This window comes from Protopterus annectens, chromosome 2.part1, assembly GCF_019279795.1.
Source record: "Protopterus annectens isolate FY-2018-M chromosome 2.part1, PAN1.0, whole genome shotgun sequence".
Classification (NCBI taxonomy): domain Eukaryota; kingdom Metazoa; phylum Chordata; order Ceratodontiformes; family Protopteridae; genus Protopterus; species Protopterus annectens.
Genome location: NC_056729.1, coordinates 904,630,610 through 904,655,359, shown reverse-complemented (window position 1 = coordinate 904,655,359; position 24,750 = coordinate 904,630,610). Strand labels below are relative to the sequence as shown.

The 24,750-nt window shown below is 38.2% G+C and overlaps 1 protein-coding gene across 9 annotated transcripts in view; it reads right to left on the bottom strand.

Annotated features, from left to right (window-relative positions):
- Nucleotides 1–24,750, bottom strand: part of TENM3 (teneurin transmembrane protein 3) — a 3,803,041-nt gene that overhangs the window by 3,051,724 nt on the left and 726,567 nt on the right. Inside the window, exon 1 of one of the 9 annotated variants that reach the window (XM_044062529.1) lies at nucleotides 346–370. The exons of the other annotated variants lie outside the window; for them this stretch is intronic. The gene's annotated coding sequence lies outside the window, so the exon portion shown is untranslated. Of the gene's footprint in view, nucleotides 1–345; nucleotides 371–24,750 lie in introns of those variants that run through there. 9 annotated transcript variants of the gene reach the window in all.

Here is a 24,750-nt window from a genome sequence, read left to right as displayed (position 1 = left end):
GAATTTCGCTGTTTAGCCATTGATGAATACTTATTCAATGATTATGTATTTCAATGAACTAATATAGACCGAAAAAAAGAATACAGTGCTACTGAAACAAAACCTGCAAAACTCTAGGTCACGCTCATGAACTTTGTCATCCTCTCACTAGTTTGATCTGCATACTTTGTATAAAGGATGAAACCTTTTTCAAATGTTGCAGACTACATGTTTTATCATGTACTCTGCCATCAATGCTTGTTATATTCTTATTGCTGATTTATAAGGCTGCGTGCAGTACATGTGAAGTTAAAGTTTTGAGTTACAGATATCGGGAAAAATCTCATGCTCTCCCTAATAACTCACCCTTCCTTCTGTAAAGATGGTGAAAATGGTGAACTGGTTGATTTTTCCTTTATGTATCAACTGCAAAGAAAATGACATTATTTTAAAATCATTTAATTGACATTTCTGAAAAAATTACAACCCTTAACACAATTATCATAATAACTCTTTCTTTTTTTCAGTTTTGTCAGTATTAATCTTTGACCATTCCTTAACCATCATGGCTGCTAGCTCAATTCCCCATCCTTCCTATAACCCACTCATTAAACCTGTCCGCTCCTTACAAAATCTAATTCACTCATCCTCCTTCACCATGTAGAACCTTTCCCAACTCTTGTATCACACCTCCTTGATCTCTCTCTCTTAAAACCCTACAACTCTCTTTTTGTGCGGTTTTGCGCACTGAGCAGCGTCGGCCAGCGCCGCCTAAACAGGTTTAAACTATTCCCATCTCCACAAAGTCTGCTCTTCACTTTTTCCCTTAGAACTGTTCAAACTCTCAAAGTAATCACTCTATTCTCTTTGTAAAGCCCTGCACTTGCTCAGCTCTTATAAGGAAACACTAACTAACTAAAGCACTACACCCTCCTTGACTTCTTATAAGTATTAGACTCCTCATTGGTCCTTCTTGATCAAGTGAAAAATCAGTTCCCTTCCCTAATCTGATCAGTAAAAAAAACAGTTCCCTATACTAATCTGGTATATCCAAGGGTCAGTTTCTAGGTTACTCTCCAGTCCAGCTGGTGAATCTGGGAATTTTGAGGCAATGTTACAATTGCCTTATGTACACAGACAACCCCTTCTCCTTCCAACAAACTCTAATACATGTGAGAGATGCAGTTACACAGCCAAACTGGAGGCAGAGCTCTCTCAACCCAAGACTGGCACAGTCAGTCAGGAGGAAAAGGTAACCACCCACACCACAAATCCAGTCTCACTCAGACCTATTGCATCTGCATACCCAATACATAAACACACAAAAACATACTCGGAGGCTCTAAATAAAAATCTGCCTAAACAGCAAAGACCTCCTAAGCAGATATCCAAGCAACAGCCACCCCTCAACAATACCCACAAATCACATATCTCACAAAATCAGTGTGCCTCACAGTCACAACCCATAAGGCCAAACAACACACCAAATACACTTGTTATAGGGGACTCTATTGTCTGGCACACTGATGTCCCACTCACCAGACTGAACAAGGAGAAGGTCACTGTAAGCTGCCTGTCGGGTGCCAGGATCTGCCACATAACGCAAGCACTCAGGTCACTCCAAAGCAAGTATAAGTATGACTCCATCATTGTCCATGCTGGTGTGAATGACCTGAGACGTACCTCCCTGAACTACATGAAAAGAGACATAGAGGAGCTCTCTGACCATGTAGCCCAGGCTGGTATGTCCCTGACCTTGAGTAGCATCTTGCCCTCACCAAGAATGATGCCACAGTATAAAGACAAAATGATCAGTTTCAACAATTGGCTACAGTATTGGTGTCATTCAAAGGGGATCCAGTGTCTGTCAGCCTGGGATGACATGCTCGACAAGCCACGTTGCTTCGCTAGGGACGGCTTGCTCCTGTCACCCTTAGGCTTTTGTATACTGGCCAAGGCTCTTGCCACCCCCATAGTGCCTTTTTTAGGCAAGGCTCAAAGGACAAACCCACCTCCATAGACAAACTAAAGATAATGCTACTCAATGCCAGAAGTCTAAACCTCAAGATGCACGCACTCGGGACTCTCCTCAGTATGGAGAAAATCGATGTCTGTGCAGTAACAGAAACCTGGTTCAAGGCTCCTGAGAGCACCCCAGTACTACCAGGTTATAACTCATACCATGCGTTTCGGCCCCAAAACTCAGACCGAAGCACAAAAGGAGGGGGAGTATCTATATTCATCAAAGATACCTACACCTCCAGGTTAGTGGGACTGCACGAAGCATCGGAAACCATCCATGTGCAACTAACAGCGGGCAAAACTGCCTTTCAGTTTGTAGCCTGCTACAGAACACCGTCCCTATTACAGGAACCCCACTTGGCATTCCTGAGAACACTGGAGAATATGAAGGTCTCTCCAAACACTATGTTATTGGGTGACTTCAACTACCCAAACATTGACTGGGAAAACTACTCAAGCCCAAACACCCTCACCCAACAGTTCCTTGAATTTATAAACTCTAACGCAATGGAACAACTGGTCACCACTCCCACAAGAGGGAACAACATATTGGACCTGGTCATCACCAACATGGGGACTCTATGTTCCACACCAGAGGTAAACCCCTCATTGGTAAGATCAGACCATAAACAAATTTCCCTGGATATCCATATCCCGTCCCCACCCCCAGCCAAGGAAATCACTGTAAAGAATTTCTCAAAAGCCAACTTTGCACTTCTCAAGACTGAGGTGGAATCCTTCAAAGCCCCTGGGCCAAAGGATAATACAGCCCAATCCGCAGAATCCTTTACAAATGCATTCTATGAGCACCTGCAGGAATGCATGGATCGTGCTATTCCAAATAAAACCAAGACTCACTCCTCCAAAAACAGGAGACCGGTCTGGTGGACCCCGGCCATAAATAAGCTATACAACAGAAGGAGGAAGCTACTACATGACAGAGCAAAATCCCAAAAAGGGAAGGCATCTCTGATCAGTATTAGCAAGAAACTTTGATCCCTCATAAAATCATCAAAGGCCAGTTTTGAAAGAAAAATTGCCCTAGACACTAAAGATAATCACAAGGCCTTCTTTAGTTATGTCAGGAACATGGGTGGAAACTTCCAGATATGCTCTGAATTGTTGCATAACGGTACAAAATATACCGAACCTACAGACATAGCCAAAATCCTGGCAGACAGATTCAGCGCAAACTTCTCCCCCCTTCCCCCCCAAAGGAGCAAATGCCTATCCCAACTGAATGTAACCTCCCTGACATCACAGATGCACAGGTGAAAGCTGCCCTCTCCAAAGCAAAAAACACAGCATCTATGGGACCGGACGGTGTCCCAGGCTGTGTATTACATGAGCTCCAAGAAGAACTGAACCTTCACATTAAGTCACTGTTCAAACTTAGCCTTACTACAGGATATGTACCCAAAGAATGGCATACAGCTACAGTGGTCCCACTCCACAAAGGTGGTGCCACAATGGACCCCGGAAACTATCACCCCATAAGCCTGACTAGTCTGGTCTGTAAAGCTATGGAGCGTATTATCATGGAACTCATAAACAAAGACATTGGGAGCCTCCAGACACTGGACCCTACCCAATTCGGCTTTGTTAAGGGCAGATCTTGCCTCTTAAACCTAGTTGATTTCTTTGAAACAGTTACCAAAGCCATAGATGAGGGCAAGGTAGTCCACACAGCCTACCTGGACCTCGCAAAAGCCTTCGACACAATACCCCACTCGGGCATCATAAATAAGCTTACCAGCTTAAATATCAACCCCTATATCACAAGATGGATTGCAAACTGGCTCAGAGATAGAACCCACATGGTCAGAATCGCAGGTGCCATGTCCGAATCCAAACCAGTTACAAGTGGCATCCTACAAGGCTCAGTTCTAGGACCTCTCTTGTTCGGTATATACTTCTCTGAGGTTCAGGCTAACACGGGGGGATTATGGCTGACAAAGTTTGTAGATGACTGCAAACTGGGGGCCATAATCGAATCTGTAGCTGACACAAGCATCCTCCAAAAGGGTCTCACAGAGACGGATGCTTGGTGCCAGAGCCACGGCCGCAAGCTAAATGCTAAAAAGTGCATAGTCATCCCCTTTGGGAAAAACAAGGTGCCCACAAATTACCACATAGGTGGTAATCCATTAAGTACGGAAGAAGTAATTAGAGATTTTGGGGACCAATGTAGATAGTAATCTCTCCTTTGATAATCACGTTGCCAAAGTGGTTAGAAAGACCTTCTATATAGCCCACATTATCACGAAAGTGTTCGCATCTAGATCAAGAGAGGTCATTGTGCCCCTCTACTCGTCACTCATCAGGATCGAAATTGAATACAATGCCCCTTTTGGGATGTACCTTACCCGACACCTGTAGCAACTGGAGAGACCCCAAAAGTACCTCATCAAGAGGATCATGGGCTACAAACAGATGTCCTATGCAGCTCGACTAAAGAAACTCCAGCTCTACTCAGTTGAATACCGCCTACTCAGAGGTGATCTATGCCTGACGTACAAAGCCATGACAAACCCAGAATTAATGGACATGCTCCACCTTAAAAAATCCAAGTCCCTTAGAGCTACACGCTCCAGGGACCTAAACCTCAGCACAAAAATAAATAGGATATGCTGGAGGGACAGATTCATTTCCCAGAGGCTCCCCTCACTCTGGAATAGAATCCCAATTCATGTTAGACATAGCCCCTCGCTGACCCTCTTCAAGCGAAATTTGGACGCGTGGATGGGAAATCGCAAATTCACCCCTGGGATCTCTCCTGTGTCCCTGCTAGACAGGGTACCTTCTGTGACCTACTTCACAGAGGCACAGTAGGCTAATCTAATAGGGAGGGGGAAGCCAAATACACTCTGGCTAGGCTTATAAATGCCCTAGGGCAGATAGCCTAGTATCTACCTATGAACCTATGAACCACTGCTTCTCCATTTTGCATTTTGTCATGTTCCAATCCACACATATGCTCTTCCCTCTGAAAATCTGTAAAAAAACACTGGTAAGCAGTTTAATTTTTTCAACTCCACACACAGAAATACAGTCTCTCTGTATGTCTTCTGCGGCCTCATTACTCTTATCCAGCAAACCATAAATGCTGCTACCAATACATTATTCATAAGACTACATTCCCATACGAAACAGGAAAACTTTGTTCCTTCATTCCCATACTCCAGCAACAGCAATCCTCTACTATTTTGTCTATAAGCCCTGCTGATACAAATACCAGGATTGTAATAAAGGCATCTATCTGTTATACACCCTCATCAATATCGTCAGCCTCTTCATATGCCCCCCAACTTCCCCAATGCCTCATCACACCAGACATCCTTACAACTGCACAGAAATGTCGGGCAGTGCTATATGCACAACAGAAACCTCCAGCCTCACTACTTAATGTGAGAAACACACACACTTCAGATTTATTACATCAGCAGCAAAAAAACAAATACATTAAAACATGCATATCTCCTTCAGAACTCTTAATTACACCCTGCCATATCAAAATACAATATTGCCTCTCTAATATTATAACTAGTATAAACTATGCAGTCCCTAAACCAACAGAAACACATTAAATTGCTTTAAAATGCTACCACACTGAATTTTGCTTCATCTTTCTTCGATTCCTCAGGTATGGGCATTCTCAATTAGAAACACTACTCTGGTAAGTGTAAAGTACATTACCCTAAATGTACACCTGAGCCAAACAAACAACATGCAAATACTAAGTATGTTTAATTAATATATATATATATATATATATATATATATATATATATATATATATATATATACACACACAACACACACACACAAACACACACACACACATACACTCTCTAAATAATCTGTATTAGTCTAATTTTTACCACTAGTAGCAAAAGGATAATCATTTCAAAACATATGTGACAAGCTTTCTGCACTCAGCACTAATATGTTTTCTGTAAGACTGTGTTTCCTCACTGCATGGATATTCTGAAATCATTATTTCATATACCTGACCTAATGTAATTTTGCAAATTAAAATATTTTTATTTCTATATTAGGTAACATTTACTTGAAATGTGTGATATGGATTTGTACTTTTTATGAACTATGTATGTAACATTTATTTGAAATGTATACTATGGATTTATGCTTTTTTTTCCCCTAAACTATGTACCTGTATTTTTCTGGAGCTTTTCTCCCCAGGACTCAATTGAAAACGGGCTCCTTGTGGCACAATGGACTATCCTGGAAAACAAACTGCAAATAAATAAATAAATAATAAATTATCAGAGCTGAAAGCCATGAATTACATTTAGAATAAACATGAAATGTTAGGCATAAAAAAACTAGAACAATTTTCAGCAAAGTTAGTTCTACAAAACGAACTACAAAAATAAAACCATTTGACATTGTGCTATTCTCCACCCCTTTTCTACATAGGCCATACTTCTGTTACGATCCACTTTAAGTGCTAGTAACTTGTGAAATTCTTGCACATTACCACTTGCTCAAAATAGCATATGTCCTAACAGGCACTACTCTGTTCCTAGTGAATTATCTAGCCCTACCTCTACACAGTCCCTCTGAACTATATAGCCTTACCAGACCACTAGCTCTAACCCTAAAACTCCCATCCAATCCCTAACCCTAACCAAAGCACTTCCATCCCTAACCCTAAAGTCACCAACTACTCACTAAATCTAAAACTCCCCTCCCCATCTTTCTAAATCTAAACTCCCTGATCACACCCTAACCCTAAAACTCCACTTCTGCTCAGATCCGGATCATGGTCAAATGGGGCCTTAGGCAGGGTAATGGATCGGGTTTCCCTACACACACTGGAGCCACCCCCCCCGGCAGCAGCAACTCCCGCAGCCATTCCAGGGTCCCAGTACTTGGCTATTTCTCCCCATTTACCATAAACACGGTTCATACCTGTCAGTGAGCATACTGTTTTCATCTTTACTTCTACAATGATTACAGATATTTGGATGTAATTTAAATCTTTTATTTTAAAATTCATAGCACAAACACTGACAGGTATTTACTAAACAAAATAATACAGCCTCACAATGAAAACATACTTACCATTAAGAATAAACTTTTCCGTCCTTGAAACACACATTCATTGAAATGGTATTGAAACCCACATTCAAAGAAAATGCATATGGCCAGTGGGAGATTAAGTTTACCTTTGGACTGTTTTCAAACCATATGCCCCTTGCACACATTTTAGGACCATGCACAAATGCATGTATTGTTTGATTCATCTTCCTGATCATATTAAATTATATTTGTTGTATAATACAGCACCACTTATTAGAGTGTTTTTACATTTGTAGTTTTGAACATTTTTCCAGTAAGCAATAAAACAAAATGTATAAACCAACAATGACAAAATCACTTATTTCAGAACATTTTAACCATAAAAGGCCACTAAAGCTTGTGTCATTACAGTCCACCAATATCAGCCAATATGCACAATGTCTGCAGAAGTAAAAGTCATTTGAATAATTCTACAGTTAAGAGATCTATAACTAAGGAAGAGTTTGCTGCTACGAATAACTTTACATTTCAGTGATTCATCTAAAAATTCAATGCCTGCTGTGTTTGAAGAATAAATTGCCTATTTTACATAAAAATGGTAAGCTGGTCTGGACTACAGCTCCCATACCACCACCCCCTTATAGTACGAGAGAGTATCAGCAGTCCATCCACATGATGTGGGAGTAGAACCCGTACCTTTCTGTATCAAAAGCAAGTATACTACCTGTTGCGCTATGAACACTGCTTTCAAATTATCTGGCACAAACACTGACAACAGTTTTCCAAACAAAACAGTTGCACATTGAAAACAGACCTAGCATTAGCAGCAGTAAACTTGAAGTTCACAATTCCTTGAAAATGCACTGAAACTAATAGTCTGGTACTTGGTGTAGAGGATTCAGGCTCTTGTCTCTTGTAACCAAGGTACAGGATTTGAACCTGAGTAAATTAACTAACCTGCCATACCGGTAGATGGCAGGAATGGTTGGTTCTTTAAATTCCTTGTGTGGATGTGGAATAGAAAATGCAGTCAACAGCAAGGGCAGACACATGACAGGATGTAAATCTACATTGCACATAGAGGACATTCCTAAAGACAAACACCCTTAATGAAGACTGGTAATGTTTTTTTTAAATTTAAAAGTAAATGTTATGGCATCCCCCTTGGCTAGCAGGCTCCTCCCAGCCAATGGGCCCAAAGTGACTGCCTAAGTTGCCTAGAGCTGGATCTAGCTCTGGTTCAAGTCCCTAACCCTCTTGGCTCCCTAATCCCAGAACTCAGTTCCTGCTCCCTAAACTTAAAGTCCCTGACACACTCTAACCCTAAAACTCCCCTCCACTCCCTAAATCTTAAATCACACTGATCACTCCTTAACATTAATCCCCCTCCCACTCCCTAAACCTAAAATCGCACTGATCACTCCCAAACATTAATCCCCCTCCCACTCCCTAAACCTAAAATCACACTGATCACTCCCTAACATTAATCCCCCTCCCACTCCCTAAACCTAAAATCTTACTGATCCCTCCCTAACATTAATCCACTCCCACTCCATAAACCTGAAATGTCACTGAACACTCCCTAACATTAATCCCCCTTCCATTCCCTAAACCTATAATCACACTGATCACTCCCTAACATTAATCCCCCTTCTATTCCCTAAACCTAAAATCACACTGATCACTCCCTAACATTAATCCCACTCCCTAAATCTAAAATCTCACAGATCACTCCCTAATCCCCTCCCACTCCCTAAACTTTAAATCTCACTGATAACTCCCTAACATTAATCTCCCTCCCACTCCCTAAACTTTAAATCACACTGATCACTACCTAACATTAACCCACTCCCTAAATCTAAAATCTCACAGATCACTCCCTAACATTAATCCCCCTCCCACTCCATAAAATTTAAATCTCACTGATCACTCCCTAACATTAATCTCCCTCCCACTCCCTAAACTTTAAATCTCACTGATCACTCCCTAACATTAATCTCCCTCTTGCTCCATAAACCTAAAATCCCACTGAACACTCCTTAACATTAAGCCCCCTCACACTCCCTAAACCAAAATTCTCACCGATCACTATCTAACATTAATCCACTCCCACTCCCTAAACCTTAAATCACAGTGATACTCCCAAACATTACTCCCACTCCCTAAACCTAAATTCCCCTCCTGATAACTGGGGTCTATATTAGAACACTGAACATTCAAAATGTTGAGTGTTCTAATATCGAACCCTAGCAATCGAAAATACTAAACATCGAACATTTAGAACAGCAAATTTTTTCCTAGGGAAAAAAATTTCCTGTTCCAAAACACATACACACAACACAAGCACCAAACAAACAGCAATTCACACACATGCACCTAAACTCTTACACCTAACCTTACACTAAACTATACACACACCACTAACTATCCACTTACCTTAACCCAAACCCTAACCCTAAGGTCCATCACTAAAGCACATTCACCTCACCTGCGCCCTAACCTTAACTCACCTACCCCGCCCTAACCCTCATGTCCACACCATCGCACACTTACCTGACCTGCGCCCTAACCCTAACTCACCTAACCCACCCTAAACCTCACGTCCACACAATCGCACACATACCTAACCCACGCCCTAACCCTCATGTCCACACAATCGCACACATACCTAACCCGCACCCTAACCCTAACTAACCTAACCCGCACTCAATCGCACACTTACCTGAACCCAACCCGTAACTTTCCACCAGATCTCTGAAAATACCGAAGCAACAGAAATGGACAACTGAATTCTTTCCCTGGGAAAAAAATTGGTTTTCTGTTTCTTCGATATTTTAAGCATTCGCTGAAAACGGGCCGATATTAGAACACTCGACATTTTAAATGTTCGGTGTTCTAATATAGACCCAATCACTGCCCAAAACCATAACTTACACATCCACACCTCTTACTCCCTCCTCACAGCTGCCAGACTAACCTTGCCTGAATGTGGCTACTGTACTAAGGTGAAGTGTGGCAACTACACACTCTTCTCAAGTCTGCTGCACCTCAACTAAGCATATAGTCACATTAGAGCATGATCATCTGCCCAGGGCAGCTATGAGATGCTGAAGTCCTTGGCTGTGAAACAGTAGTGTTTGAGCACCTGGGAATCAAGCACTTGTAGTAGATCTCTTCTACTACTATCAGTCAATTCAGTACAGCACTTGAATTCTTGAAGCTCTGAAGCAGATAATTATGCATGTGTCAGTCAATTGAAAACACACAATTATGTTTGAATTTAGAAGCTAGGAGTTTGAAAAGACAGAACAGAAATCATAACTATGACTATGCTACCTCCAAATCATAATTTACTCGTGTATACAAGCACATTTTAATACAACTACATTACATTGATAGTATATTCAGGAATATGCCACACAAATGGTTAGCATTTCAATGCCTGAACACTTAAAGCAGTCTTCTGAAATGAAAATTGGGATAATATACAACTCTCAACACAACACAGGTACTTTCCTTCACCTGGACCTATTTCATTAAAAGTGGTTTATTTTCTGTGGCTTTGCATGTTCCTGTAGTGCTTTCTAATATGTCGGAATGACCCTTAAATATGCAGTTAGGTTTTGTGATTAACAGAAAAATGATCTATATTATGAGAAGGTTTGTATTTATTCAGTTGACATCACGGAGTTCCCTTTGTTGTCATTAGTTCTGCTGTTTGCAAATCATTTTACAGAGATGGTATTTTTCTTCTGGAAGGTATGGAACAAACTGAAATGCCAGTCGCAGTCTATAAGAGAGCTAAGTGACACTGACAAAGACATGGAAGGTTTTTGCTAGAGCTACAAAAGTATTTTATTTGAAACAGAATGAAATAAGCAATACTTATGTCATCTTTAATTAATTTTCCTTTTTTTCTTAGAGCATCTTGTAATAGAACCAGGCAAGAACAACTACAGATATCTGTGAAAATGAGTGCTAAATATTTTAAAATAGGAATGTGTGCAAATGACACGTTATTAGCCAATACTCGTCTTTCTATGATATTCCCATGTGTATGTAATCTCCTTTTTAAACAAAGGAAAAAGGGAAGCTACATTATTTTTTTACAGTTTGGGGAAAATTTAAGAAAGAGATTTTTGTAAACAGAAACTGTTTATATTACATATGTCTATATCCTTTTTATGATAATTTTTATAATAGTATGAACAAATACTTATTTTGATTTTTTTATTTTAATTTCTAGCTGAGTTGCTTAAAACAGTGGTAGTTTCCACTGACACTCTGCATTGTTGTACACTGATTTGTTTTGTTAATTCAAAGTACTCTTACTGCCCTGACTTCACACGAAGTACAGCATTGCAATATGAGTAATAAAGGCAGGTTAACAGGGCAATGTTTCTTTCTTGCCCAAATTTTGGTATACTAATATTCCTTAAATGATGCATTCCTGTTTCATAGTATTTGATTTCTTTGAGATGAAGGAGATGAAATATGTACTGCAGATAAAGTAAAAATACAGTCCTAAAGTACATGGAAATAATAACTGATTTGGTTTTAGAAGCAATGGTTTTTGCAAGTAACTGAAAAAATGGAAGGATTTCCTATCATGGCCATCACATAGATTCATAGATTACTACTAGGCAAACTGCCCTTGAGGGGCATTTTAAGCCTAGCCAATTACCTCCTGTAAGAATCAAACCCTGCACCTCATATTTATAAGATAAAGTCCTTAACCATTATGCCAAATCACATAGTGATCAAAGAAGAGAAAGCTCTCAACCCAGGTATCCAGGTCCCTAATCTCTGCATCACTAGAATGTTTTTGTTGCAGTAAGTTGTAGCAATTTGAAGTTTCCTGAATGGCATGACACAGCATTTTTGACATTTAGTTTAAACTCTTTGTCAATGCATTAACTCATATAAATTCCTACTGAAGGATATTAGTACCTTCAGTTGTCCTGACAATTATAGCCATCTTAAAGTCATCAGCAAACACGGTTATCCAGAGATCCTTCCTGTCAGTTTTAAAGTCAGAGAAATAAATTCCAAATAAAAGGGAGCCCAGCAATGAATGCTGAAGAACACCACTGGTAATTTTTGCCCTAACTAAGGAGGTGTCGCCATCTCTAACAACATATATTCTGTCCTTGCAGCAGTTTGCTATCCATCTTACCACATAGAGATTAATGTTTAAAGCCACAAACTTATTAATAATTCTATTACGTGGCAATGTGTTAAGTGATTTTGTCAATATAGATATGCAGCATGGACAGTGTGACCACAATCTAGTACCTATGTGACATTTTCAAAGTAGCTGTCAATATTTAACAGGCATGATCTGTTCTTTACAAAGCCAAACTGATACTGGTTGAGGTTGATAAAATTTTTACTGTTGTGTTTAATGAGCTCGGTGATGATGTACCCCACTGCATGGCTTTGTATACAAGACTCATAAAGCTAACAGATCTGTAATTTCATTGGTCAATGATAGGGCTATCCTTATGGAGGGGCATCATTACTGCAGTGTACCAATATTTCAGTCATAGTCTGTAACTGAGACCAGGTTAACAGGCCAAGAAAGGGATAAGCAAGGGCATGCTTAACACTGTTTATCAGACAGCCTGGCATACCATCAACACCAAGGGAAGATGCATTTTTGGACTTTGATAGTATTTTAAGGATATGATCTTTGGTTTTGATGGGCGAGAAGAGACTTCAGGATGTCTGAAGTGGGAATAATAGTTTTTTGGGGGAATATTTGCAGGAAACTTATTTTCTTGTATGTTTGTAATGCCTTTCAGAAATGAGTGGGAAGCGCCATTATGGAAAAGTTCAGTCAAGAATTAGAATCATTTCTTACTTTTCTGTTGTAACTGTAGAAGGACTTGTGGTTATTCTGCCTACCCTAAGTAGCTAGTCTAAATTCATGGGATGCTTTGTGAGTCTTAATAGGCGCCTTTAGTTTCATAGTGAGTTTTTTATTTCCTTCATGCTGATGGATTATGACTTTATATGGTAATTTGATCATTGTCTTCCTTTTGTTGAAATTTAATTTGTATCTACTTAACATTAGGGTAGTTTGTTGTTAAATTTAACATGTATTTGATTTGTTTGGATTATGGTTAGTATAGAGTGTGTATACTGCAGCAGGCTGCATGCTAGGAAGGAATGAACAGTGGTAATCCTGTCATTAACACAGACATTGTTTTTCTCTTTGTAAAATAGTCTTAGTTTTTGGTTTGTACCATGGATGACAAAGTTGATGTGGTAGGTGGAACCCTCAGTTGGGAAGCTCCTCTCCCCAGAAAATATGCCTTTTTAAGAGTCAAACCTTTTAAGAGGTTTCAACAAACTAAAGCTTTGACAATTTTTTATCATGTCAAAATCTGAGCAGGCTGAAAATCTAAAAATACAAGGGAATCTTTAACAAATCATGGTTTATGCAGACTATGTCACAATTTATCATGCAATCCACAAATTGCTTTAATAGCTACTAATAATGCACAAACATTGAAAATGAAGCTAAGTAACTCTGAAGTTTGTTCAGAAAAGATTTAGGAGTGTAGACAAAAAAGTTATTAATTTGAGGATATATGACATTTAAATATCTAATTTATCATATCCGTAAAACCATAACTGAACTAATGCTCGAAAGGGTATTTTATATGATCATCCCAAAGCCACCATACAGAACTGTACTGCAGTGTACTGTACAGTATGGTATTGTACTGTAGTGTACTGTGATATGCTGTACAGTACTGTACTCTACTGCACAGTACTATACTGCAGTGTACTCTAGTGTACTGTACTGTACTGTACTGTACTGTACTATAGTGTACTGTACTGTACAGTAGTGTACTGTAGTGTACTATAGTGTACAGTACTGTAATGTAGCGCACTGCAGTGTACTGTACTGTACTGTACTGTAGTGTACTACAGTGTGCTGTAATGTACAGCAGTGCACTGCAGTGTACTGTAGTGTACTGTACTTTATATAATGTAGTGTACTATAGTGTACTGTAGTGTACAGTAGTGTAATGTTGTGTACTATAGTGTACAGTACTGTAGTGTAATGCACTGTAGTGTACTGTAGTGTACTGTACTGTAGTGTACTGTACTGCAATGTAATGTAATGTAATGTAATGTGCTGTACTGTACTGTAATGCACTGTAATGTACTGTAGTGTACTGTACTGTACTGCAGTGTACTGCTCTGTACTGTAGTGTACTGCAGTGTACTGTACTGTAGTGTACTATACTGTATAGTACTGTAGTGTACTGCAGTGTACTGTACTGCACTGTAGTGTACAGTAGTGTACTGTTCTGTATTGTAGTGTACATTAGTGTACTGTACTGTACTGTAGTGTACCATACTGTACAGTACTGTAGTGTACTGGAGTGTACTGTACTGCACTGTAGTGTACAGTAGCGTACTGTAGTGTACTGTACTGTAATGTACTGTACTGTAGTGTACTATAGTGTACAGTACTATAGTCTAGTGTACTGTAGTGTACAGTACTGTACTGTAGTGTGCAGTACTGTACTGTAATGTACTGTACTGTAATATAATGTAATGTGCTGTACTGTAGTGTACTGTACTGTAATGCATTGTAATGTACTGTACTGTACTGTTTTGTACTGTAGTGTACTGTACTGTACTGTGCCATACTATATAGTACTGTAGTGTACTGCAGTGTACTGTACTGCACTGTAGTGTTCTGTAGTGTACTGTACTGTAATGCACTGTATTGTAGTGTGCTGTAGTGTATAGTATTGCAGTACAGAGTACTGTACTGTAGTGCACTGCAGTGTACTGCATTGTAGTGTACTGTAGTGTATAGTATTGTACTGTAGTGTACTGTACAGCAGTGTATAGTATTGTACTGTAGTGTACTGTACTGTAGTGTACTGTACTGTGCTGTAGTGTACTCTATTTGATAATCCAGATATCTGCATGCCATTCCCATTTGCCATTGCTATACCAGTGAAGCACAATGTAGGTAAAATATCATGAAACAGCTAGGTGGGTCCTGCTGAGCAACAGCAGGTTTGGGGAATGTATAAGATTCTGTTGAAATCAGTTAAATGGGCAAACCAGTTAACTCATGATGTTTATGTTAGAAACTTGACTTCTATTAAAGCTTGTAACATGGGCAAACCAGCTAAACCATAATATTTCTGATGGAAAATCCAGTTGACTAAGCATTTGCAATAATGTTCAGGGATTACTTGATTATTACATTTTATCCTACATTATGGCAAATAATCCTTCTGGAGAGTGAGATCAGTCCATACAATTCTAATCATTAATAGTACAATGCAGAAAAAGAAATTAATGTTATGCATTTTCCATAAATGTATTTGTCCAGTATCCAGGTGGAAAGACTATGTTTCAGTACTCCAGTGGCATAAACAAAGTGCTGTAAATACCAGGACTATGTGACAAAGCACTGGGAAAGGCTATAAGGTAATAGTTCTGACCATTATACATTGGAAATGTTATAGGTGTACTAAAAAACAGTACACTAGGCATCAGGGTGGTCTGTAGTTTGGTCAGTCTGGCAGTCAGGCTGTGCCCTCATGACCAAACATTTCCACCCACTACTGCTGTGGTGTATTAATTATATAGTAAGGAAGTTTCACCTCAAATTGAATGCATTCCAGTTAGAAAGTATAGCTCAGTATTCAAGATCAACAAGCTTGGTAGCAACTCTAAAACAAAGAGCGCAGTTACCAAAGATTTAAGAACCTAAAGTCAATATTCTAAGCTAAGAAATGAAGCATACTCTATGTTACTCAGTCTGGTTTACTGTTAACCCCTCCTTCAAGGACACTTAAATGTACATTTGAAATAACTAATTTATTTAATTCCAAAAAGTATCCATCCATTCATACTGCATCTTTTCATTTGGCTGACACTCTTCCAATGCCACAAATGGCCACCTGCCCAGTGCCACAGAAAGCAGTATCCCAATGTAATGAAATGTGGTACTATATCCAAGGGTGTGTGCATGCACAGTACAAGCCAAAGCTGTTTAACCTGACTTGCATCCATGCAGAGAGACAGATGAAGAATTGAGATTGCTTATACAATGGTTTTATTTTAACAAAGGTACAGTATTACCTTATAAACAACTGCCATAGAATAATGGCAAAACAACATACCACAATTGTAGACAAGTTATATATTTATCTAAATTGTAGTTGGTGTGGGGGCTGTTCTAGTTTCTTCACATGAGATGCACCATTGTGATCAAACAGCATCTCCCTTGTGCATAAAATATGAAATATTCACTTGGTAGCCTGGTGTAGCACTTAATCATAAAACAGTAATGCTTCAATGTAAGGTTAAAATCTGATACCTCATATCTATGAGCTTAGATGCCACACTGGACAAAAGACACTCTAGCCAGCAAGTGCTCCTGAATCAAAGGCCATTTTTCCCCAAGATAAGAGGAAAACATGACATTTTTAAAACTGTTGTTTCAAACCATGGCCCTCGAAGACAAGTATAAAAGAAAATGCTTTTACATACCTTCATTAGTTTAAATTGAAAGATCCAACCTACACATTTAACCATTTCTATGTATTTATTTAACATTTGTTAACCAGGAAAGTCCAACATGGAATGAACCCAATTCTTAGCAGAAGCCTGGGGAGAAATACTCTAAACACATCTTTGTAACATGGGAGTAAACTGGAGCACCCAGAGGAAACCCACACAAATGCAGAGAGGACGTGCAGACTTCACACAGAAGGCACCCCAGCTGAGAATCAAACTGGAGAACCTCTTGCTGTGAGGTGACAATGTTACCACTGTCCACACAAGTATTTAATTTTATGCCCAGTGCCAGTCATTCAGCATTGCAAGCACCATAAATGTATTGCTAACTAAGTAGGTGTATGACTGTGCAGAACATTTTAATGCCATCTCTGCTGTCTCCCATCAAAGCACACTGGTGGCAAGGCAATGGAGTACCTTTGCTACAGTTGTTATATTTAAAAAGGCAACATGTTTTTATTAAAACAGTACTGTCATACAGTAGCTGTGCACAATATCAGGGTAGTGCTCAATTTAACTTTGTACTGTTGATGGGGTTTGGGTGGGTGAGTAGCCCCCCTCCCCCCATCATGACTTAAATATGAATCCCTGTATCCCCATCATGGTGTACCTTTTAAATAACTAATCCTCTCCCTTCTCAGCTCAAGTCAATGGTTGTGAACAATAACAGGAAAATAACTGAATTTCATGCAAATTGCTCCAGAAGGAAATGCAGCATGTAAAAACACATATATATGATCACTGTTCTGTAATGTCGCTACTACTATGCAAAATAATAAGCATTTTCTACCTGTAACTGTTACTTTTTTAATAATATTTGTTCTCATATACGTGAATTTCTAATTCTGTGCCACAGGCTTGCATACTTCATTTTTCACTAAGGCTAATGAATTTCATAACCCTGTAGGTGTGGGTCTAGATACAGAGAGTAATTATAAATGTAGATACTTAGTGATTTTATTGGAGTTAACATCACTAAATTAAATAATAAAGAAATATATCTCCATTTTTATGCCTATACCTTTCTAAAAAAAGGAATGAAATACTGCGATAACAATACAACCTCAAGATATCTTTGTGCTGTATACTGGTGAATTATGTTTCTTCGGTAGCTTCTTTTATCTAGCATAGCTAAAAATATTAGAGTAAATGATTGTTGACTAAAAAGAAAATGTTAGGTTTGACTGTGTTGGAGAGCCCACTTATGTTTTCCCTTTTGACAAAGGAGGTGATAATAATATTAAGGTAAATGTCAGAGCTCAGATAAAGTTTCAATGGCAGCAAAGATCATTAGGAGGTACAGTTATATATCCACAGCAATGTATGCTGAGTATATTTAATAAAAAAAGAAAACAGGGCTGATAGAAGGAGGATAAGTGAATTGTTGAGACATTTTTATAAAAACATGTTATAAGAGCATTTCTGCCCTTTGTGATGACCTCTATATTTTTCTGCATTCAGGAATTCACAGGTAGGAATGATATCTTAAGGAAATCTGTGCAAATGGTTACATGACAAAATAGTTACTGTGCCTGGTGGTCAGAAGGAGGCTATTTAAATCACAGTTTAAATGGAAGTAATTGGGGGAGTAACTGGTTGTTGAAATTCAAAGCAGCTGTTACAGTCTCATTTAATATCTGCTTTTGACACACTTGTTCCAGGTCAAATGGCAGGCCTGCTCACTGTTAAACTAGTTTCTGCTGCTGAACCTTAGCCTCGTCGTGTCTTAATGTCTTTTTATGAGGTTAACAGAAGTGCAAAGAAAGCTGAAGAAAAGGAGGCAGAATATATGCAACAGTACATTTGAAGCTTTGCTAGTAAAGTGATCTATAGAGCTGAAAGTACATAATGCATTCTTTATAATAAATGCCTAAAGTATGTGCTGCATTCATAAAACTGTATGAAATGAAATGCCATTTGGCCCTAGACTCCCCCTTTAGTTTTAGAAAGAGATGCTGATTTCCTGCAAATGCAAAGCTGTGGAAGGAGGAAAAAAATATACTCATAATGCCAGAGGATCATACCAGCAACAAAAAGGTTTCATCACTAAAGACGTCTTATGAAGTGGCACTTAAGACTGCTAAAGCCAGAAAGCCTCAGACTATTGTATGGTGTTGATGGCTCCTTGCACAAAGGACACTGTTAAGCTTATACAGGGGTCAGACTGCGTTAAAAGCTGCAATCACTTTTTGTGGCAAATGATTTTTTGAAGAGAAGGATTAACGAATGCCAGATGACATTATTACTTGGGTGGCTGAGGATATGAAAAACGTCAGACTCTCTTTGCTTACTTAGTATGCAGGTTCATGAATTCATGAACATGACTAAATGGTCATAGCTGAGGGTTTATGCAAAGTTAAGTCAAAATGGAAAGATAGGCACTTTTAACAATATTTTTAGTATTGCAAGAGTACGATGATGAAATTAGTGAAAGCAAAGATATATTTCAAACATTAATTGGTGTTTTTTGAAAACGGCAGTACTGATAGCTGAAATGACTTGTAACGAGTTTGCAATATAGTGAATGATTTTCTCTCCCAAGATGACTGGCTTGACCTGTATGATTTAAAGGTAAGGGAGATTTTTCCAAAGTGACTGCTGCTAATACTGTGAAACATGAAATGTATAACTAATTTAATCAGACCACTTATCCTTAATGGTCTTCTGATACTAAAGTGCACACCATACCTCACGTTTCCAGATTTTTGCCTCATATTTTTGGCCTGTTTCTCACAAAATTGTGGTTTTCTGGAAAAGGAATGGTAAATCGTTGAGGACTGGAGTCAGAAAACAATGGAAGACATTTAAGTTTCAGACTTCATATCCTTCAGAAAATGCATTCTAATGCAAAATCTGTTATTCTATCAAGTTTTCAAGTTTGTAAGAGCAATACTTAAAAAAATGTCCCTATTTCTGGGCCTTTGTCCCCCATTACTTGCAGCCTTGTCCAGATGTCTTGCTCTAAGAGGCTGAGAGGTATGGTCACACACTGAAAGATATCTCCTGTGACATATTTCTAGCCAAGGAACAGGTGCATATCTTAGTGGTCTTCAAAAGCAAAGTGCTGAAAAAAGTATGTTGAGCCAAACAGCTTGAATGACAGCTGTACACCAAACAAACATAGCCATGGTGCTACACAGGATTCACTGATAGGGAACAGTTTCTAAAGACGGTTTATCATCTGCATGGATTCTGAAACTTAAATGTGTTACCATTCCTTTCTAGCCACAAGCACACTTTTTTGACTTGAAAATACAGCATGGCATAATAAACTGCAATTTGATACTTATATATTTTGGAAGTGAACTCAACCATTGTTGCAAACCTTACAGGCCTGCTTATAGCACCATTTGATCTTGCAAGTGTGTGCTTCTTTCATGTTTATAAACAGTAAAAGCAGCCCATTAAACTTATTATCAGTAACATAACCACAAAATAGTGGCCAGCAATGCTTTAGTCATTCCTGTAATATATCTGGGACTAAAACATATCTTTTACTGAAAGAAGCACTGTCTTTTACTTGCTTTCTCTAACACATAATTTATGTGAGCCTGTGTTTCAAAGTTGCTCACTATTAAATCATAACTGTAAATCTCTTCCAACTCTGGAAGAGAAGTATTTTGTGCCCTCCCAAAAAAGACAGCCAAGAATACCGATCCTCCTCAAGGTTAAGTAAACCAGTCATTTGTATTAAAAGACTATGGCTTGTGTATAACCGGAGCTACGCCTTCCTGGAATTTATCTGTTTCTAATTTCTTTTAGGTTGTGCTAATGAATGTTAAACATTTTCCATTTTAATGTTAACACTCATAATGAACTAAATAGCATTTGGTGTACTTTTCACTCAGTTGTGCTTTATTTGGCAAGGTTAAGGTCATAGATATTTTAGATTGAAGCACTGGAAATGACTGGCCTTGACCACTGTATAAATAAAGCATAAAATAAAATAAAATGAACTAGAACTTCATGCAGAGATCCTAGAAACAGGAAAATTGCTTCAGTAGCTAGAACAAAACGTATCTGTATGCTGACTTACACGTCTTGATAGGTGTAGCAAAATGGCATCTGAATGGGTGATGACATTTAAGGGTACAATTCTGAAGTATGCAGTGTTGGCCAAAGAAGTGAAAAAGTGACCCAAAACCTGGATCACTTGTAATTTACATATGATGAAATGCCAAACCTATAATGTGAAACAGATGTCTCCACAAACATGCTTATTCCACTGTAGAGAAGGGAACCAAAAAAACCTACAATGTTTGAATTTCTATATGTAGTGCCACTGATCTGAGTTTGAAACTGATTATCGACATCGGAAGAGTGGGCTACATGGGGGAGGGATAGCCAAAATATGGCAATGACTGTTTTTCTTCAAAGTAGTTGCCAATCTATGAGGGACATTTTGCATCAGTTATCTGTAATAAATGGTGACATATTTCTTGATATACAGGGCAGACCATTGCATGCCACATCTGAAGCTAAATGATGGAATTCTGGTGGTTGTGTTTCCTGAAGGGCCCCTATCTAGTATGGGCACTTTGTCACACCTGGACCCAATGATGGTCATAGCAAATAGTCAGAATATCAGGAAGTAGCCCAGGTTAGAGTCTTGAAAAAGACCATGGGTATATTTGGACATTCCTGGACTGAGGAGGGGGGGTGATATCTAAACAAAGAAAAGTAACTGCCAGTGGGAATAAAAAGTGCAATAAAAGAATAAAATAAAACACAATAAAATAATGTATTTACAAGTCTATTGGTAAATATGTGATTTTTTTTCCTTATCTGACCATTGGGTACACTGCTGATGAGTATGATTTTAGGCAAGGCATGAGGCACATGTAAAAGTAGATTTTACAGTTAATAGAAAAACATTATAACTTCCATGCAGCTGAACTACATTACCCAGAGTCCTCACTAATGCACTAACCGACAATACACTGATCCAAGCAAAGGCTTACATTTTACAAGAAACTACATATTCAAACTGGCAATACATTCAAAGGAATTATTTTCAGTGTTCCTAGTTTAGTAATTTCTTTAGTACATGGTCAAACATCTGCAGAAATTAAGTATATGCAACTATTCTTATACTGGTTAAAACTGCTTGTGAACATCTCACATGATAGCTTACAATAATGCATGTTCTATGGTTTATTTCTATAGTCCTTTGTACAATCTAATTCATTGCAAATTAGTTTGCTATATTCTAGTTTTTATTTTTTTATTTTTTTTTACCAGTTATACATACTAGACAATGAGTTTCCCATTTTAGGTATGGTCCAAGTGATTATAAAAACACAAAGAAGAGCAGAATGTGCAAGTAATACATGCCTCAAACATCAAATGTGGGGGAAAAGTGAAAGTGTTAATTATAACAACAACATCGGTTGAAAGTGGTATGGCCAGTCTATAAACATAACTAGCGGTTTTAACTGTACAGGAACTGCTTTAAATGTATCTTTTGTAATGAAAGGACACCTGTTTAAAAGTGCTTCACACGTGGCTGAAAAACAACTGGAATGAACGGTACTTCTGCATATCAGCTTTCTACTGGATGATGAAAAATAATAATATTATTATGAGTTTTGGTTTTCAAAGCTACAATAACACGGGAATTACACATTTCACAGGAATGTCTAGCAAGGATGGGCATTGCTCCTAGGTAGGACTATATGAAAGACCTGGATAATTTGAATGTAAACATAGACCTTTGAATGGGTTGAATATGTTAACTTTGAATATGTTGGCAGTTAGGAAAGTAAAATTTGTTAACATTTTATAAAGACTGGAAAAGTAAACGATGTACCTCCTGTACACTTAAAGGGCAAAAAAAGCAAATAAAAGCAAGCATGGTGAATTTGCAAAGGATTTCAAAGAACATCTGCTAGAAAGAATTAACCTGAAATTCTGTTTCCTGTTGCATGTCTGTTATAGATTGCACATATTAGTTTTGTGCGTCAAGCCATTTAATTTTCTACTATTCTACAAAAGAATAGTTTCTATACACACACACATACTCACACACACTCAGTGATCATAACCCCTGGCATACAATCAGTCAAAGCACACATGAGCACCCTTCCTGAAAATGAATATAACACCCCCTCTCTCCATACATGCACACACTTTATAGACCTCTCCTGGCCGTGACTGGACTATACTGCCCGCAATCCTCCTCTCATGTCAATGACTATTTCAGACATCCCTGCCAATATGTGTGATCCCCAACTCAGATATTTCCCACTGCTTACCTCATGTAAATAACAATTATGCTGATGGAAGAAGTAATAGTTCTGTTTAAGAATCATGCCTCATTGCCATATTGCATAGATGATCCAGTACAGTCTGACCAAAGTACTATTTATAGGCTTAGAACAAAACTTATAATGAATTCCAAACCATCTGACACATTCACTTTAACTAAAATCCACATAAAATAAAATGCCATAGAAATAGCTGTCCACATGATAAAATATATTGGTGAAGATTAACTGAGAAACAATGCTTAATTGTGAGCCATAAACCTTATTCATTCTTCAAAAGCATGGCCACAAACCCAATTTTCTTCTAAGTTAAAAACCTTAAAATACAATACTGCTATTTTTTAAGCATAAGTTATTGATACTAAAATCCTCTTCTAAGCCCATGATAGTCAGACATCTTAAACATAATCCAAAGAGTCAACTATTTAATAAGACTACATATTAAACTCAACTAGGATGTCTTATCATCTTTAACCTAAACATAATACTCACCATGAAGATTCCTTCTGGAAGATACCACTAATGAAACAAATGTATCTGTATTTTAACCCCAACAAAAATCCAGTATATTGCAAAATAAGAAATACTGAAATAACGCAATGATGGAAAAATATAGGGAACTGATCCCAGTAACTCAGTTTGATCAATCCACCATCCAATCACATTCAGAAGGGAATAATGCTAACCAAAAGCATTTCAAACAAAGAATTTGTGTGAGGACTGGTGAACATCTTCTGAATCTATAAAAAAAAGTTTACATGAGTTACCACACATCTTTGAAAGAGTCTTTTTGCATATCATTAAATAGAAAACCCAGTAAGTAAACACTGCATCATTAAAAAGGGCTTACACATAACCAAATAAACCATGCAACGTGCCTTAACAGGCTAAAGACCTATGAACAGAAAAAAAAAAAAACAATCTTCTTCTTCTTCTTGGGGTACTGTCTTGGTCCTTGGACAAATAAAGTCTACACTTACTCACATGCAGTCAAGAATAATGATTTTAATCTGTGTATCTAGAAGAAGCACCATATCCACCATTTCTCACAAACTTAAACAACATAATATTTCCATTCCATTTTCTAATGTAAATCAAACAGCCATCAGTACCAACAGATCAATCATATCCATCCAGACTCATTAATGGTAATTCACAAAATTATATTCTTCCCCATTTTCAATCACAGCTGACCAGCCCAAAAATGTTTCAATATCAAAAAGCTATCATGCCTTTCAGTTCTTCAGTTTTTCAAAAATCACCAAAAATCTCTTCAACACAGTGTTTTATGTCAACTACCTAGAGAATGCTACGCATACCGTGCTACATATAATGGTTAACATGTACTAAAAACAGCATTTCAGAATTAGTATTAAGCATTGTACTAGTGAATGCCACAGTCATACAAAAGCATTTAAAAATAGAAAACCACATCATGAAGTATAACCCTAGTCATATACAGCATTAGCTGACTGAAACCTTCTATACATTAAAGCATCTCAGAATTAAGAGCCACACCACTGAGCATGACCTAAACTTCCTATAGCACTGAATGGTTGAAATCATCTGCAAACAGTATTCTGATGATTACACACACAGACTTATTTTGTGCATTCATTTTCACAAAAATATTACACAATTACATACTTCAGAAATGTGGACATTCCAGATCTAGTATGTGTAATTAACATCCATTTTGAGCAAGCTCAGCCATTCCCACATTACTGCTAGTTCTACTGGTTTGTGCTGTGCATCTAGAAGTTTCTCAGGGATTGAGCTAGGCATGTTGATTCTCCTTCTGCTTATTGTCTACTCTTGGAGTTTGAATTTCTTATTAGGACGTTAAAAATGTGCTTGGACTTTATATTCCAGG